The sequence below is a fragment of the Saccopteryx bilineata genome, chromosome 9 (genome assembly GCF_036850765.1).
Source record: "Saccopteryx bilineata isolate mSacBil1 chromosome 9, mSacBil1_pri_phased_curated, whole genome shotgun sequence".
Classification (NCBI taxonomy): Eukaryota; Metazoa; Chordata; class Mammalia; order Chiroptera; family Emballonuridae; genus Saccopteryx; species Saccopteryx bilineata.
The window spans coordinates 80,806,173-80,822,478 of NC_089498.1; the positions used below are offsets into that span (position 1 = coordinate 80,806,173).

A 16,306-nucleotide genomic window follows, 5' to 3' on the forward strand; every position below is an offset into this window, starting at 1 on the left:
CGACAGCCTGCACATGAGACAGGCAGTGTGGCAATCAACATTGTTTTTCTCCTAAGGATTTTTCAAGTATCACAAAATCCCTGATATAGTATGTAAACAAGATGTTTTACTGACCAAAAAAAAACTAGATCGCTTTGGGAAGCAGCAGCATGTGAAATGTCTAAAAGGGCAACTAAGGTTTTAGGTTCAACTTTAAAGGCGAGACAGCCAGCCACCATGCCTCAGAAGACAGGTGCTCAGGCACCCCACACTCACAGGCCCCTGCATGGAGCCAGGGGGAGAAAAGCACCTGGTCTGCAATCTACTGGAGTCTTGAGAACACATCAGGCTGCCCCGTCTTCTTCATTGGCAAAGAATGAAGGAGTCGTTGATGCTAAACACTGGGCATGCTCGCAGGCGGGTATCTGCATCCAGCTCCCAGTCTCCTGGCCTCTTGCCAGGTGTTTCTTGAGCCTCTGGGACCCTGCTCCAGGGGATGGCCACCAGGCCACCCTACTGCACCTGAGGCACATGTGGAAGACTTTTCCAGAGGAATGCTCTTGGGCGAAGTATCTAATTGGCTTGTGCTCTGGATCCACTTTATTTTAAAAGGGCACAGACCCTCTCCAATCAAGGGCAACGAGGTTCTGCAGGGATAGCCTCCCAATCAACTTGCTCTCCCGAGCTGTCCTTGTCAGTCCTTTGCCTGGCTCTCCAAAGCCTCCCTGGGTGGCCCAATAAGGCTTTGTCTGTTGAAACAGCCTGTGGGGCTGCTTCTGTAGGTGGTCTCAAGACAGTGCCTTGGCTGGGCGGCTGGGCTGCGGTGGCCATCTGCATGCTGAGGGATATAGGGAGGGGCATAGGGCAAACATCCAGAGGCTGGAGGGAGGATTATAGGGTGTGGAGGGATAAGCCAGTATTCCCTGAGAGCAGGCTCCCTGAACTGTGGGCCTGCAATGAGTCCCGATAGGAACACAGGTCCTGCACAGGAGTTTGGAATTGTGCTAGGGCCACCAGAGAAGGCTGGCCGAGGGCAGGGTAAGCAAATGGCTGGGACAGCATTTGGGTTGGGGTTGGGGGTAGGCTGGGCACCATCACCAAGGTCTGACTTCATGACATCCTTGAGGACATTATCATAAGCTACCATGAGGATTTAATGCATGTGCTGAGATGTCACAAAGAATAGTTTGAGACCCTCTGCAGGTCTCTGGTCCAGTCGGGGAAAAGCTGAAGACAAATTCTAGAGGGCCCAATGCAGGTTGCAGTGACCACAGAAGGCTGGAATTGTAGAAAATACAATCTTGCAGGCTGGCCTCTAGGAAGTAGTGGGCGTACTCCTCGAGGCACTTTTTTGGTCTTGCGGGACAGGTGCTGGGCCAGCTGTGGCAGTGCTGGTCTTTCTAACTAATAGAGGCCAGGAAGTAGCTGTCTAGGAAGTGGGTGAGCGTGTGCAGGCAGAGGCCCCAGCCCAAGGCCTCCAGGAGCAGCTGCTCCATGCTCAGGAGCTCCTTGGTGAGGGTGAGGTTCGGGCTGCTCAGGATCCTCCTACTGTGTATCTGCTACAGCTTGGGCATATATGGTCTTCCCTATCCTCGAATTTCCTTGCTAGCAGGAGGCAGAAGACCACCAGAACGTACAGTTGCTTGAGATGGTAATGTTATAGTGAACCAGGAGTGGTCCAGCCGGTGGACATCCAGGTGCTGGCCTCAGGGCAGAGCTGGCTGTGGCTGCTCAGCAGGGTCAAGATGCCCACAAAGAACTGACGGCTCTTCAGGAGCAAGGAGTCGGCTTGGAAAGGCAGGCAGCTTCAGTTCCTTCTAGAGCAGGGTGCAGTGCGTATCTGAGGCAACAGACCCTTCCCACAAAGACTCCTCCATCACCACATTTGCAATGCCAGACCCCAGCTACCAGGCTCTCAGGGAGCATCGCATCCCCCTCTGGGCGTAGGGGGCTGCCCTCTGGGCGTAGGGGGCTGCAGGCATCAAGCCCCTCCCCGAGGCGAGGCAGCAGGCCATCAGGTGCCAGCAGGCAGCTAAGCCCTCACTTCCCAAACCCCACACTCTCCCTGGCCACCTCTGCAGCCCAGCTTGCCACCGCATCCCTGCTTACGCTGGGGTCCCACCAGGTCCACAGTCTGGGGGTGGTTGGGGCCTCCCTCTCTTGCTAAGACATGTGACATTTAAAAGGATTTTCTTTTTTATCCACTCATCTACTGATGAGCACTTGGGCTATTTCCAGATCTTGGCTGCTGTACTGCTCAATAAACATAGGGGTGCATATATTCTTTCAAATTAATGTTTCTGATTTCTTTGGACATAATGCCAGAAATGAAATCGCTGGGTCAAAAGCAGTTCCATTTTTAATTTCTTGAGGAATCTCCATACTGGTTTTTTGTTTTGTTTTGTTTTGTTTTGTTTTTTCATTTTTCCGAAGCTGGAAATGGGGAGGCAGTCAGACAGACTCCCGCATGCGCCCGACCGGGATCCACCCGGCACACCCACCAGGGGGCGATGCTCTGCCCCTCTGGGGCGTCGCTCTGTTGCATCCAGAGCCACTCTAGCACCTGAGGCAGAAGCCACAGAGCCGTCCTCAGTGCCCAGGCCATCTTTGCTCCAATGGAGCCTTGGCTGAGGGAGGGGAAGAGAGAGACAGAGAGGAAGGAGAGGGGGAGGGGTGGAGAAGCAAATGGGCGCTTCTCCTGTGTGCCCTGGCCGGGAATCGAACCCAGGACTCCTGCACACCAGGCCGATGCTCTACCACTGAGCCAACCGGCCAGGGCTCCATACTGTTTTCCACAGTGGCTGCACCAGTCTGCATTCCTACCAACAGTACACAAGGGTTCCCTTTTCTCCACACCCTCGCCAGCACCATTTTGTTGATTTAAAAGCTGTAATACATTTACACAATGGAATACTACTCAACTGTAATAAAGAAGGAAATCTTACCTTTTGCTACAGCGTGGATTCACTTATGCTAAGTAAAATAAGCCAATCAGAGAAAGACAAATAACAAATGATCTCATTTGTATGTGGAAGCTAATGAACAAAATAATTTAATAAACAGGATAAAAACAAAAGCAGAGATACATAGTACAGACAGCCGTTAGAGGGGAGGGTAGTTGGGGGCTGGGTAAAAAATGGTGAAAGGATTAAGCAAAGCAAAGAAATATATATATGTGTGTGTGTGTGTGTGTGTGTGTGTGTGTGTGTGTGTATATATATATATATGGAGAGAGAGAGGGGGGGGGAGTATATCACATAGACACAGACAACAGCATGGTGACAGCCAGAGGGAAAGGGGAGTCGGGGAGGTAGAGGAGGGAAAGGAGAGGTAGATCCATGAGGATGGAAAAAGACTTCACTTCAGCTGAGGACGTACCATCCAGGGGCCAGATGAGGCTATGTTAAGTTGTGCACTTGAAACCTGTATGGTTTTGTTAACCAATGTCCCCCCAATAAATTAAATTTTAAAAGTATAAAAATAAACAATTTATTTGAAGTGTTTTTAAAAACAATGAATTCTCCCAGGATACTGAAAATGAAATTCTATTTATGAAAATGCCATGTTTCACACAACTTTTAGGAATGCTATGCCAATGAAATGAACTATACCTGTTAAGAAAAATATTAGTTTGGCCCTGGCTGGTGGCTAAGTGGGTAGAGCATTGGCCTGGCGTACAGATGTCCCAGGTTTGATTCCCAGTCAGGGCACACTGTCTGCTTCTCCTCCTCCCTCCTGCACCCCCTTCTCTTCCTCTTTCCCTCCCACAGCCAGTGGCTCAGTTGGTTTGAGTGTGGCACCAGGCAGTGAAGATAGCTCTGTTGGAACTTATTAGCCTCAGGCACTAAAAATAACTTGGTACTCGAGCATTGGCCCATGTGTTGCCAGATGGATCCTGGTCAGGACATATGCCTCACTATCTCCCTTCCTCTCACCTAAATATATATACTTTTTTTTTTTACACTTGATTTTTGGTAGCTTCCCCAATCATAAAGATATTTTTCTTCCAGACCACTTTTGTTCTGAGTTCAGGAATAGCCCAGAGGCAAATGCCCTAAGATTTTATTTTATTTTATTTTTTAGAGAAAGAGAGAGTAAGGGGGAGAGATGAGAAGTATCAACTCATAGCTGCAGCACCTTAGTTGTTCATTGATTGCTTTCTCATATGTGCCTTGACCAGGAGGCTCTACCTGAGCCAGTGACCCCTTGATCAAGCCAGCGACCTTGGGCTCAAGCTAGTGACCAGTAGGTCATGTCTATGATCCGACACTTAAGTTGGTGACCCTGTACTCAAGCTGGTGAGCCCATGCTCAAGCCAGATGAACCCACACTCAAGCCAGCAACCTTGGGTTTTGAACCTGGGTCCTCAGTGTCCCAGGCCGCCAACTGCACCACTGCCTGGTTAGGCAAGATTTTAAAATAGGAAATCTAAGAGAAACTCATATCTAGTAATGAATCCTGCCCAGAGTACTGGGACAGGGCAGAATTCGGAGATCAGAGATTCAGAGTATTTGAGAACCTTAGAAAAGATAAATGATTAATAACTAACTAACTAAATAAATAAATAGCAACTATTTATTGAGTGCCTGCTGTGGACCAAGCATCAGGCTAGGCCCTCAGGCTACCCACCTCCTTTTGCAGATAAAGGTCTGAGAGTGGCTTGCCCAAAACCACACAACCAATCACTGTGAGAAGAGGGGCAAGTATTCACGTTCATCTCCTAAATTCATTGATCTTTGTACCCGAGCCCATGCCCTCCTTTGGAGTCCTCAACTTCCGTTTTCAGTCCTTTTCAACACCAACCCAACTCTCTGCAGCAACCCTGCAAGGCTTCTGCCCCAGCTCCTCACAGTTTCTTTCCCCTTCCCATTAAAACACTCCTAAGGTGTGTTTCTTCCACAAAAACCACTTTGAAGTCACATTTGGAAAGGATCTGATACTAATCGATAACTTCCTGGTTCCTTCTCCCAAAGGATTGGTAGTTTGACAACCGTGGTGCTGAGCTCAGCAGCTGTCTGGATGAGGTCTCCTGGGCCAGGACTGGCCCACATGGTCTTCCTCCATGTTCCATCCATTCCTCAGAACACTGTGCTACTTACTCTCTTCTTCCTCGCGTGTCTTCACTGGCTCCCTGTTGCCTATAGGACAACATGCAACTCCTTAGATAGACATTCAATGCTTGTTGTCTTCCGACTTCATCTCCTATTAGCTCCTCACCTCCCCCAGGGCTCCAGTGACCTACCTACGCTGCCCTCCCCTTGGGACCCCACTTCCTCTGGCTCCTCTTCACCTGTACAACCCACTCTCATCTATTAGGGCCAGGAAACCCTCCTGCTGACTTAACCTGAGGGAAGTTGCTCCTAAGGTTCTATCTCATTCACTCTTAGTTCATTTTGGCTCCATAGACACGTGCTAACCACCACGAGAAGTCCAGGAGGACAGAAACGAATAAGGCTTTCTCCACCTCAGGTCCAGCACTTCTCTGGGAATGAGGAGGCCACCCTGCTAATCCTCCCGCCAATCGCTTCAGGGCCTTCCAAATGGTGAGATTTGTCTTATATTCAGAAGAGGGCAGAATGTATGCGTCAATAGATAATACATGTGACAGCAGAGGGGTACATTTGATACCCAGATTCTTGGGCCCCAGCCCAGACCTGCTAGGCCAGGCCCTCCAGGGCAGAGGCCTGAGTCCCTGCACCCCAGATGAGTCTAATCAGTAGTCTGGGAAACTTAACCCAGGACTGGGACTTTATGAAGTCCCTTTTTAGGGACAGTCAATGTAGCCAGTATGTTAAGCTTGGAGAACTTCATCTTGACTTGCATATGGGCCCTAAACAACAATCCCCAGTGCTGTGCTATGTGGAGAGGCAAAGAGCTGCAAGAAGGTCCCAGCTAGATCACTCCTTAACCTCTGGTGCGCCACTTCTACTAGAATTCAGTCCCTGAAGGCACAGGGCCAAATGAGGCCTGTCTGTCTGTTGCTAGACTCTGAGCCACAGGAGAAAAAAGGCCAGGTTTGTTTGCTTTTATTAGTTAACTCCCTCCTGTCACCATCTTCCCTCCTTCTGACACTTTGGGAATTTCAGTAATTATCAGCTGAATGAATATATTAATGACAGAGGGAGACAGATGCATTAATAGTCAACAGTAATTGAGCAGAACAGAGTAGTAGGTCGAATGAGTCATGATGCCAACAGGAAAGGAAGAGGGAAGAGGTAGTCTTCCTCTCTCCCCTGCACTGTCTCAGCAGACTCTTACCTCTTCCTCTGCCTTTCTCCTGCAGACTCAGAAGAAAGCAGAATGCGCATGTGTGGAGTTTAAAGAGTAATTCCAAAACAAACACCCATATAGCCACCCCTCTCCTACCACCATGGTAAGCAATAGAACCTTGCCAGAACCCCAGAAGCCTCCTGCATTCTCCTTTGTGACAGCCCATCACCCCTTTCTTTCCCTCTTCCAACCTCTGTCCTGAATCTGGTCTGAACCATTTTCTTGCCTTTTTTTTTGGGGGGGGGGTAGATTGGCCATGTATCAATAGGTAACACATTATTTAGAGTTGCCTGGTTTTGAATTTTCTACGACTTCACAGTTTCTTCTGTGGCTTGCTTTATTGTGCAATGTGATATTTTTGGAGTGTTCCCCACGTAGATGCTTTGGTGGTAGTTCATTCCTGCTCACTGATGCTCATTAGATTCTTTTATGTAAACACCCACGGATTTAGCCATTCTCCTATTGATGGCTATTAGAGTTGTGTCCAGCCTTTGGCGGTTACTAACACTGCTGCTGTATGTGACTCCTTATATATGTGACTCCATGGTGTAGGTTCCTTCCACCTTGTTCCTCCACACGCGGCTTGAGCTGCTTAAACTCCCATGAGGCTGCTTGATCTCCAACCATCACATCTGTATTTCAGCTAACAAGAAGGAGAAAAGAAAGTTTCATCACTTTTTCTGAATACACTTTCAGAAGATACAGTATACTGTATTCAGAAATACACTGAATACACTTTCTGAATACACTTTCAGAAAACAAGAGACTTCCTCTTATGTCCCAGTAGTCATACTTAATCTCACGGACATAACTCACTGCACGTGACCCTAGGAAACATCATCTTTATTTTCCATGTCCTATGACTACCTATAAGCTGGGAGTTCTATCATTTAAAGAAGAGCGAACACAACTGTAGGGCAATGAATACTTTCTGCCACAGATGTCCTTGCTCAGAAGGGAATTTCCAAGCAATTCTGCCTAATACTCTTGTCACACAAACGTGCACACACGTACATATGCCACAACACAAAATGCTGGTGAATAAAATATGTATTTAACAGGCTACATCCTTAAACACTGTACTATCTTTTCATCTAGGAAAGTGTGGTGTCTACATGGCCAGTGTTAAAGGATGTTTTCCCTCAGTTATAGTCTTGTCTTCCTCCTCTCAGGGTTCTCTACTCCTGACTTTCTAAGTCTAGGACTTTTCCCCAGAGGCCTCTCCTAAAAAATTGGTTATTAAAGTTCCTTTGGTACATAAACATGGCACTGAAACTAGATGGGATGTCTTAGAAGCCCACACATCCAGCCCAGGTAAATATGCGGTAAAAACTCAACTGCAAACAAGTCCATATATCATATTCCAATAAGTCTGCCTCCAAAGCTCCCTAACTGCTAGAAAAATATGACAAAACTCTTGGCCGTTTAAAGGCTCTTTGTAATCTGACTCAATTTATCTTTTTAGCTATAACTGTTGTCACCTAACGTAGACCAAAAACAGTAACAATAGCCTGACCAGGCGGTGGCGCAGGAGATAGAGCGTCAGACTGGGATGCAGAGGACTCAGGTTTGAGACCCCGAGGTCACCAGCTTGAGCGCGGGCTCATCTGGTTTGAGCAAAGCTCACCAGCTTGGACCCAAGGTCGCCGGCTTGAGCAAGGGGTTACTCGGTCTGCTGAAGGCCCACGGTCAAGGCACTTACAAGAAAGCAATCAATGAACAACTAAGGTGTCGCAATGAAAAACGAATGATTGATGCTTCTCATCTCTTTCTGTTCCTGTCTGTCTGTCCCTATCTATTCCTTTCTCTGACTCTCTTTCTGACTGTAAAAAATAAAAATTAAAAATTAAAAAACAGTAATAATAATGATGATGATGGTGTTGGGTAAACAAGAGGTTTTTTTAGGTTTGCTCACCTGTATTGGGTCAACACCTTGTGTGTATCTTCTATGGAAGGCTGGAGGGGGGGCAGGGGCTTGTCCTCGAGCAGCAGATTGCAAATTGAGGATTGCCTTCCTGCTTGGGAGGGGTCATTGCTTGCTATTGTTTGGTTTAGAAGGGTTTTTTTCCTCAACCTGTTTTGCTGGCAAATGCAGAGAGAGAGAGAGAGAGAGAGAGAGATTGAGATTTTGGCCAGGCCTGTTTGGCGGGGGACTGCTGCGATTGGTGGGTACTGAAAGAGTTCTTTTACCATCTGCCTGAATCTAATGGGAACCTGCATGGCCTTGACGGCAGCCCCTGGCCTTATAGATGGTAATAATAATAACAACAGTACTGGAAATTACCATTATATGAGTATATATTATGTGCCAGTCCTGTGTTAAGGTATTGACATACATTCTTTCATTTAATCCTCACTGGACTCTCAAAATATTGTAATCTTTTCCCCCCTATTTTACAGATGAGAAAACTGAGGCTTAAGGAGATTAGTGAATTTCCCTAAAGTCCTAAAACTGGTATAATACTAGAATTCTCTGGTCTGGTTAAAACCTGCTCGTCTTTGAGAATGCAGCTCAAATGTCCTTTCCTCCATAACCCAGCCCCCAACCCCTTAGCAAAATGAAACGCTTCCTCCTCTGTGCTCCCCTAAACCATGTTCATTCTTGGGTATAGCACAGGGGTCCCCAAACTATGGCCTGCAGGCCGCATGCATCCCCCTGAGGCCATTTATCCGTCCCCACCGCACTTCTGAAAGGGGCACCTCTTTCATTGGTAGTCAGTGAGAGGAGCATAGGAGCACATAATAGGTGCCCAATGATAAACTGTTGAATCTGCATCCTGTGCTCCTGGAGTACTGTATGTGACGGCGCCACAAAGTACAGCGTCGCTCACGTACAGTACTACTTCCAGTGACGCGGGACACTCCCATCACGGCTCCAGAAGCACGTCATATCACTTGTTAAGGCTAACAGTGAAAAATATGGAACCGGACATTGACCATCTCATTAGCCAAAAGCAGGCCCATAGTTCCCATTGAAATACTGGTCAGTTTGTTGATTTAAATTTACTTGTTCTTTATTTTAAATATTGTATTTGTTCCCGTTATGTTTTTTTACTTTAAAAAATAAGGTGTGTGCAGTGTGCATAGGGATTTGTTTCTAGGTGTTTTTTTCTTCTTCTTCTTCTTCTTTTTTTTGTATTTTTCTGAAGTTGGAAACAGGGAAGCAGTCAGACAGACTCCCTCATGCACCCGACCGGGATCCACCCCGCATGCCCACCAGGGGGCGATGCTCTGCCCATCTGGGGCATCACTCTGTTGCAACCAGAGCCATTCTAGCGCCTGAGGCAGAGGCCATAGAGCCATCCTCAGTGCCCGAGCCAACCTGGCTCCAATGGAGCGTTGGCTGCGGGAGGGGAAGAGAGAGACAGAGAGGAAGGAGAGGGGGAGGAGTGGAGAAGCAGATGGGCGCTTCTCCTGTGTGCCCTGGCTGGGAATCGAACCCGGGACTCCTGCATGCCAGGCCGACGCTCTACCACTGAGCCAACCGGCCAGGGCCTGTTCATAGTTTTTTTTATAGTCCGGCCCTCCAACGGTCTGAGGGACAGTGAACTGGCCCCCTGTGTAAAAAGTTTGAAGACCCCTGGTTTAGCACTTTCCAACAAGGATTCAACAGTTTATCTCTGGGCACCTATTATGTACCAGGCATTAAGTAGTGTGGCTATGTTTCTGTCTTTCTGTCCAGCTAGACCTGGGTGTGTTAGTAGAAGGCATTGGGTCTCTTTTTAAAATATATATATGCCTGACCTGTGGTGGCGCAGTGGATAAAGCATCAACCTGGAAATGCTGAGGTCGCCGGTTTGAAACTCTGGGCTTGCCTGGTCAAGGCACATATGGGAGTTGATGCTTCCAGCTCCTCCCCACTCTCTCTCCCTTTCTCTCTCCTCTCTAAAATGAATAAATAAAATTAAAAAAAATATATATGTGTGTGTGTGTGTTTATTTCAATTGTTCTAAAATATAACATAAAATTTACTGTTGTAACTATTTTCTTTTTTAATTTTATTGATTGATTTTAGAGAGAGAGAGAAAAAGAGAAACATTGATTTGGTGCTTCACTTATTTGTGCATTCATTGGTTGATTCTTGTATGTGCTCTGACCAGGGATTGAACCTTCAACCTTGGTGTATCGGGACAATGCTCTAACCAACTGAGCTACCCAGCCAGGGCTACCATCATAACCATTTTTAAGTGTACAGTTCAGTAACGTTAAGTACATTCTTATTGTTGTTTAACCACTCCCCAGAACTCTTCTACCTTACAAAACTGAATCTATACCCATTAAAGAACAAATCTTCATTTCATTACTTTCCCCAGCCCCTGACAACTACCCTTCTACCTCCTGTCTCTATGAATCTGACTGCTCTAGGTACCTCATATAAATGGGATCATGCAATATTTGTCTTTTCTGTGACTGAATCATTTCATAAATGTCTCAAGGTTCACCCCTGCTGTAGCATGTGACAGGATTCCCTTCCTTTTTAAGGCTGAATAATATTCCATTGTATGAACTACTACATCTATTTATCCATTCATCCTTCAGTAGATGTTGAGTTGCTTTTGAGGATTGTCTATTCCAATAATGCTGCAATGAACATGGGGATACAAACATCTCTTCCAGGCCCTGCTTTTAGTTATTTTGGGTGGATGACCAGAAGCATATGGATATATGCTGGATCCATGGTAATTCTATGTGCACTATTTTGAGGAACCTCATACTGTTTTCCCCAGTGTCTGCACCATTTTATGTTCCCACAGTGCCCGAGAGTTCCCATGTCTACATATCCTCATCAATACTTCTTATTTTTTATTTTGTTTCACTCTAATGAGTGTGCGGTGTTTTACTTTTTAAAAATTCTTACTAAATTAGCCCAGATCCTGGTATATCAGTGTTTATGGATTGAGTGAATGAATGAATGAATGAATTTGACCATAAATAGATGAGGTAATTTTGATTTCCAAGATGTGTTCTATGAAGAAATAGTCTCCAATAGGTTTGTGTCTTGTCCAAGGTCAAAAACCTGAATTTGAACTGCAAGAACACATTCTATACAAAACAGAAGCTTTCCTATGAGCCCCAAGGGGTTTGTTCCTCCCAGCCAGGCGCCAAAGGCCCATCTTCAGTCCTCCTGGTGAGCAGCTCCTGGGAGTGGAGGGAGGCAGCTCTTCCCTAGAAACACCTCTTCAGTCTGGTTCCGTCTTGCTCCAGGCAAACAAATCCAGGAGAAAGAAATTCACTGGTTTGCAAAATCCAAGGACCCTATGCCCCCCAAACCACCAGGGATGTTCTAATAGCTGAGGAGGGGGCAGGAGTCCAGCCAGCTCTCCCTTCCCACCCCAGTGCTCAGTGGAGCAGAGCGAGTAGCATTCCAGCAACACTCCCAGGCCAACTGGGAAGCTGAATCGAGTGACTGCCACCTCTGTGTAAGCACTCCTCCGGATGCCTGCCGGCTTATGCTGGGCTGACTCACTTCCTCACCTTAATTCTCCCTAATATCTTCCCTTTCTCTGCAGCTTTACTCCTGGCACCACTGTCTAGGTGTGGAATGTCTGGCGAAGCTGAGCAGGTGGGCCGGCTTAGCTGTCTGCCCAGATGTTACAGACCTGACCATGGCCGGGAATACAGAATGTGGGGATGAGAGTGAGGGACAAAAGTAAAGCCAGGTTTATCTGCTAGCTCTGAAGTGCATCCTAATCCCCTCAGCCAGCTTGATCTCTGAGCACAGTCAGCACCGACCTGGAGCAGGGGCTGTTGGAGGATGGAGCAGCAAATGGAGAGGAGCAGAGGAAAGGGTGGAGAACTATGGCTGCTTTGGGTTCCAGGCACTTCCATCCAGTGGTGGGATTCAAATAATTTGATAACCGGCTCTCCACCCTAATGACCGTTTTAAGTATAAAAAAATGATATACCAAAAGGTAGTTTATTATTTCAGGCATTTGATACTTAAATAAGAACAATAAAAGAGGTACACAAAACTAGATTATGTTATAAGAAAGAGTTTTAAAAATATTAGTGAAAAAAATATTAAATAATACCTGATAAAAGCAATAAAAACTGTTATTTAAGATATTTCCATATTGCTTCTTAATTGGCATCCTCACTTGCAATTGTTTTCACCTATGGACGGAATGAACATTGCTACGGGCACTTAGAATACACTGTTGCACAGATGAATGTTAAAAAAAAGTGAAGAATGTAAATTTGTGATTTCCACATTGGGCGGCTGCCCAGGTGCCCAACTTAGAGAGATCCCTGATTACAAGTGCCATTTTAACAACCAGTTCACTGAACTCAACAAAAAATTAGGTATCGGTTCTCCTGAACTGGTGCAGCCCAGCTGGATCCCACCACTGCTCCCACCCCTTGCCACCTCTCCTGTGGATGCTCTCACTTGCTATCCCTGGGGGAATCCTGAAGGGCAAATTGAAAGGTTATGTTCTGTGTTCTGGTTTCCAGGAGGAGTCCAAAGAGGTCTTGCTACTTGCCTGGGCCCACCTCTGTTTGGAAGTGCCACTCTTCTTGTCACCTACATGCTTTCCTCTGCTACTAACCTTTCTTTAGGATCCTGCATTCTTCAGCTCTCTCTCCTTAACATTGTTTCCTGTATCTGCCTGCCTAAGCTTGTACGTTCTAAGATAAAAATCAGGACAAAGTTTTAATTTTTACCAAAGTTATTCCTTCATATAGCTCAGAGTCAAATAGCGGTGTAAGACTTAAGAAGAGCCATCTCCCTCATCAGAGATATACCCCTTCAATGTTGATGGCTCATTCCTTTGGTATTTACCACAATTTCCTAAATAATGTAGTTTTTATTGCTACTTGATTATTTTTAAGTTTTAGGCACTACTTATTGTCTTTCTCAGTCCAACAACCCACTCTCACTTCCTGGCTCTCATCCTCCCAATATAGCCAGATAATAATTTGGTTACAGTAACAGTTGGTGTTTACATTACCACTAGATAAACACTATTTCCATGTGTTTACAAAATAAGCCCTGGGATGGACTATCATTACTTCTCTTTTCATGCATAAGTTTTTATTTCTTTTGGAGTTAATAATTAACCCCCCTAACCCATTCACTTATTTTTCTTTGTACTCAATGCCAACCTTTTCCAATTACTGAAATCTCCACTCGATAAGCTAAAATGGTATCCTACCAATTTTATTTTCTTGAAGACATCTCTCCTGGAGTTTTTTACCTAATTTGATTTAGGCTGGCTGTCCTCTAGGTGTGTTTCATTGTGTTCAACCTGCAACATCTCTTCACTAATACCCTGAGGGATTCTCTACACTGCTCACCAGTGTCAGACTCCTGTTCCCTGTTCTCTGTCATTTTCTTGGTTTACTACTTTATTTTGGTGAAGCCAATCCTCCAGCAGCTTCCTGCATACGTGAAAAGAATGTTTTATCTTAAATGACTGAAAATGTCTTTTTCTACTTTCAAACTTGATTGATAGTTTGGTTAGGTATAAAATTTGCAATTGGGGATAATTTTCCTTCAGAATTTTGAAAGCATTGCTTATGTACCATTTAACTTCCAGTGGTTCTCTTGAGACATTTAAGCCATTCTAATTCCTGACCTGTTCCCCAATCCCTTTGGAAACTCGTAGAACCTTTTCTTTGTTTTCAGTGTTCTGAATTATAATGATTTGTCTTGGTGTGTGTCTATTTTCATCCATTCTGTCAGGCACTCAATGGACATTTTTAACATGTCCTTCAGTTTTGGAAAAATTTCTTCATGTACTTCTTTGATCATTTTCTCCACTCCATTTTCTCTGTTTTATTCTGGAACTCTTATTATTCAGAAGGTGGACCTCCTGGATTAGTCATTAGTTTTCTTATCTTTCTCTTCAATTTTCCATGTCTATATTTTTGCACTACTTTCTGGGAGATTTCCTCAGTTCTTCCCTTCTAATATTCCTATTAAGTTTTATTTATATATATATATAACTTTATATATATATATATATATATATATATATATATATATATATATAAAACTTTTTAAGAGCTCCTTTTGCCTTCTGTATGTGCCCCTCTTAAAATACAATAATACTGTGCTCTTGTTTTGGTTTATATGACATGTATATAATGTCTGTATAAAAATATGTTAATATACATATTGTATACATTTAATAGTATTGTGTTTCTATGCAGTGATGCATTATATTTTAAATCACTCTAAGGATATTAATGTTATTTTTTATGTTTTGTTTTGTTTTTAAATTTTTTCTTCTCCCTAACTAAGCCATTTCCTTCTTTTTTATTTTTATTTCTTTTTTTTTTGTCTGCCTTTCTTGTTAGATATTTTTGTCAGATGTCTGAAGATGTTGGTTTTCTGAATGGAAGCATTAAAAAGCAGATTGGAAACTCTGAACAAATGGCTGAAGCTTTTTGATTGGCTGAGCCATTTCATTAGTGAACCCAGAATTAGCATTCTTAGGTCTTTGTGGGGGGGGGTAGTTAGATTTCCCAAAGTACTTTTTCATCCATTGCCTAGAGTTAGCGTACCCTGGGTGCTGAATTGTATGAAGTAGGCTAGAGCCCCACACTACATCTGTAAATGTTTACTTAATCCCATGCTGAAAGTACAGAGCCCCATTAGTAGCTTAGCTGGTATCTCCTACTCTACAGACCTTCTAAAGACCCCTTCACATTGTGAGGTATGAAAGTGTTGGATTACTATATTGTACACCTAGAGACCCCCCCTGAGAATAAACTTTTAGTCTTCTACTAATTACTTGGATGATAAAATAAGAGAGAACATTTGAGTGTCTAATTTCTTTCTACATTTTTAAACAATTCTCTCTCTCTCTTTTTTTTTAATCAACTGAGAGGCAGGGAGGTAGAGAGACAGTCTCCATGTGCCCAACTGGGATCCACCTGGCAACCCCCATCTGGGGCTGATGTTTTGCCCATCTGGGGCTGCTGCTACATTGCTTGACAACCGAACTATTCTAGCCCTGGAGGCAAGGCCATGGAGTCATCCTCAGTACTTGGGGCCAACTTGCTCATTTGAGCCATGGCTGCGGGAGGGGATGAGAAAGGGGAAGGGGTGGAGAAGCAGATGGTTGCTTCTCCTGTGTGCCCTGATTGGGAATCAAACCCAGAATTTCTACATGCCAAGCTGACATTCTACCACTTAGCCAACTGGCCAGGGCCAATTCTCTTGTTCTTACCCCACCTTCAGCCCTAATTCTGATGACACCATTTTTTTAGCTTTCTGCAGATTCTACTTGCTTTTAGCTTCTTTCTTGGCCAATGTAAGATTCAGTTGTCTTAGATCTGTTAAATTAGTTGCCACTTATTCACTTGTTTCCCAGCTTCAAAAGTTGTGTGGTTATTGTTGCTGTGTTGCTGACTGGATTCCCATTCCCAGGGAATGGCCCTTGTGCATGTGCATGGCCTTTCTGAGAAGTCAGCGGAAAGCCACGTTCCCTCTGCCTGCCCACTCTGGCTAGGGCCTAACCTCAGCTCTCCCCACAGGGAACAGCCTTGGGGCCCTGGCCTCAGCAGTCCTGCTGCAGGGTCTGCTTTCTGCTCTGTTCCCAAATCCTGCCTTGTGCCTGATAGTTTAGGAGTCAGTCAAGCCTCAAGGGGGATTTTAAAGTAATCAACTGTATTGATTTGCTTATAATAAAATACACTTATTTTTAAGGGTACAATTGAGTGACCTTTGACAAATGTAAACAGGTGTGTCACCATCAATACAACCAATGTATAGAACATTTTCATCACCTCAGAAAGCTTCCCTTTGTCCTCAGGAGGGATTTTCATGTAGGTTTTTTTTGGCTTCTCTGCATTGCCTCCCCCTGCTCCCCTATTAGACACTATTTTTGTAGTTCAGAAAATGTCCTTAAGGTGAATGCTGAGGTAAAATTTATGTTAATGATCACGGCCCCACTAGAGCTGAGGTCCCATGTATGCAAAGTGATGTGTAATATATTTTGTCCAGTTGCTATAGTTGCTTACACAGGGGTCAGGGAAGCGTAAATGTGATACCGACTACTCCATCATACCAGGAATCAGAAGTTTAAAAATACCTTGTATAATAAAAAAA

General features: G+C 44.8%; 1 pseudogene; it reads right to left on the reverse strand.

Moving 5' to 3' along the window:
• Positions 1 to 673: 673 nt before the first annotated feature.
• On the reverse strand, positions 674 to 1,856 carry LOC136313177 (cyclin-J-like protein pseudogene; annotated as a pseudogene).
• Positions 1,857 to 16,306: the final 14,450 nt, after the last annotated feature.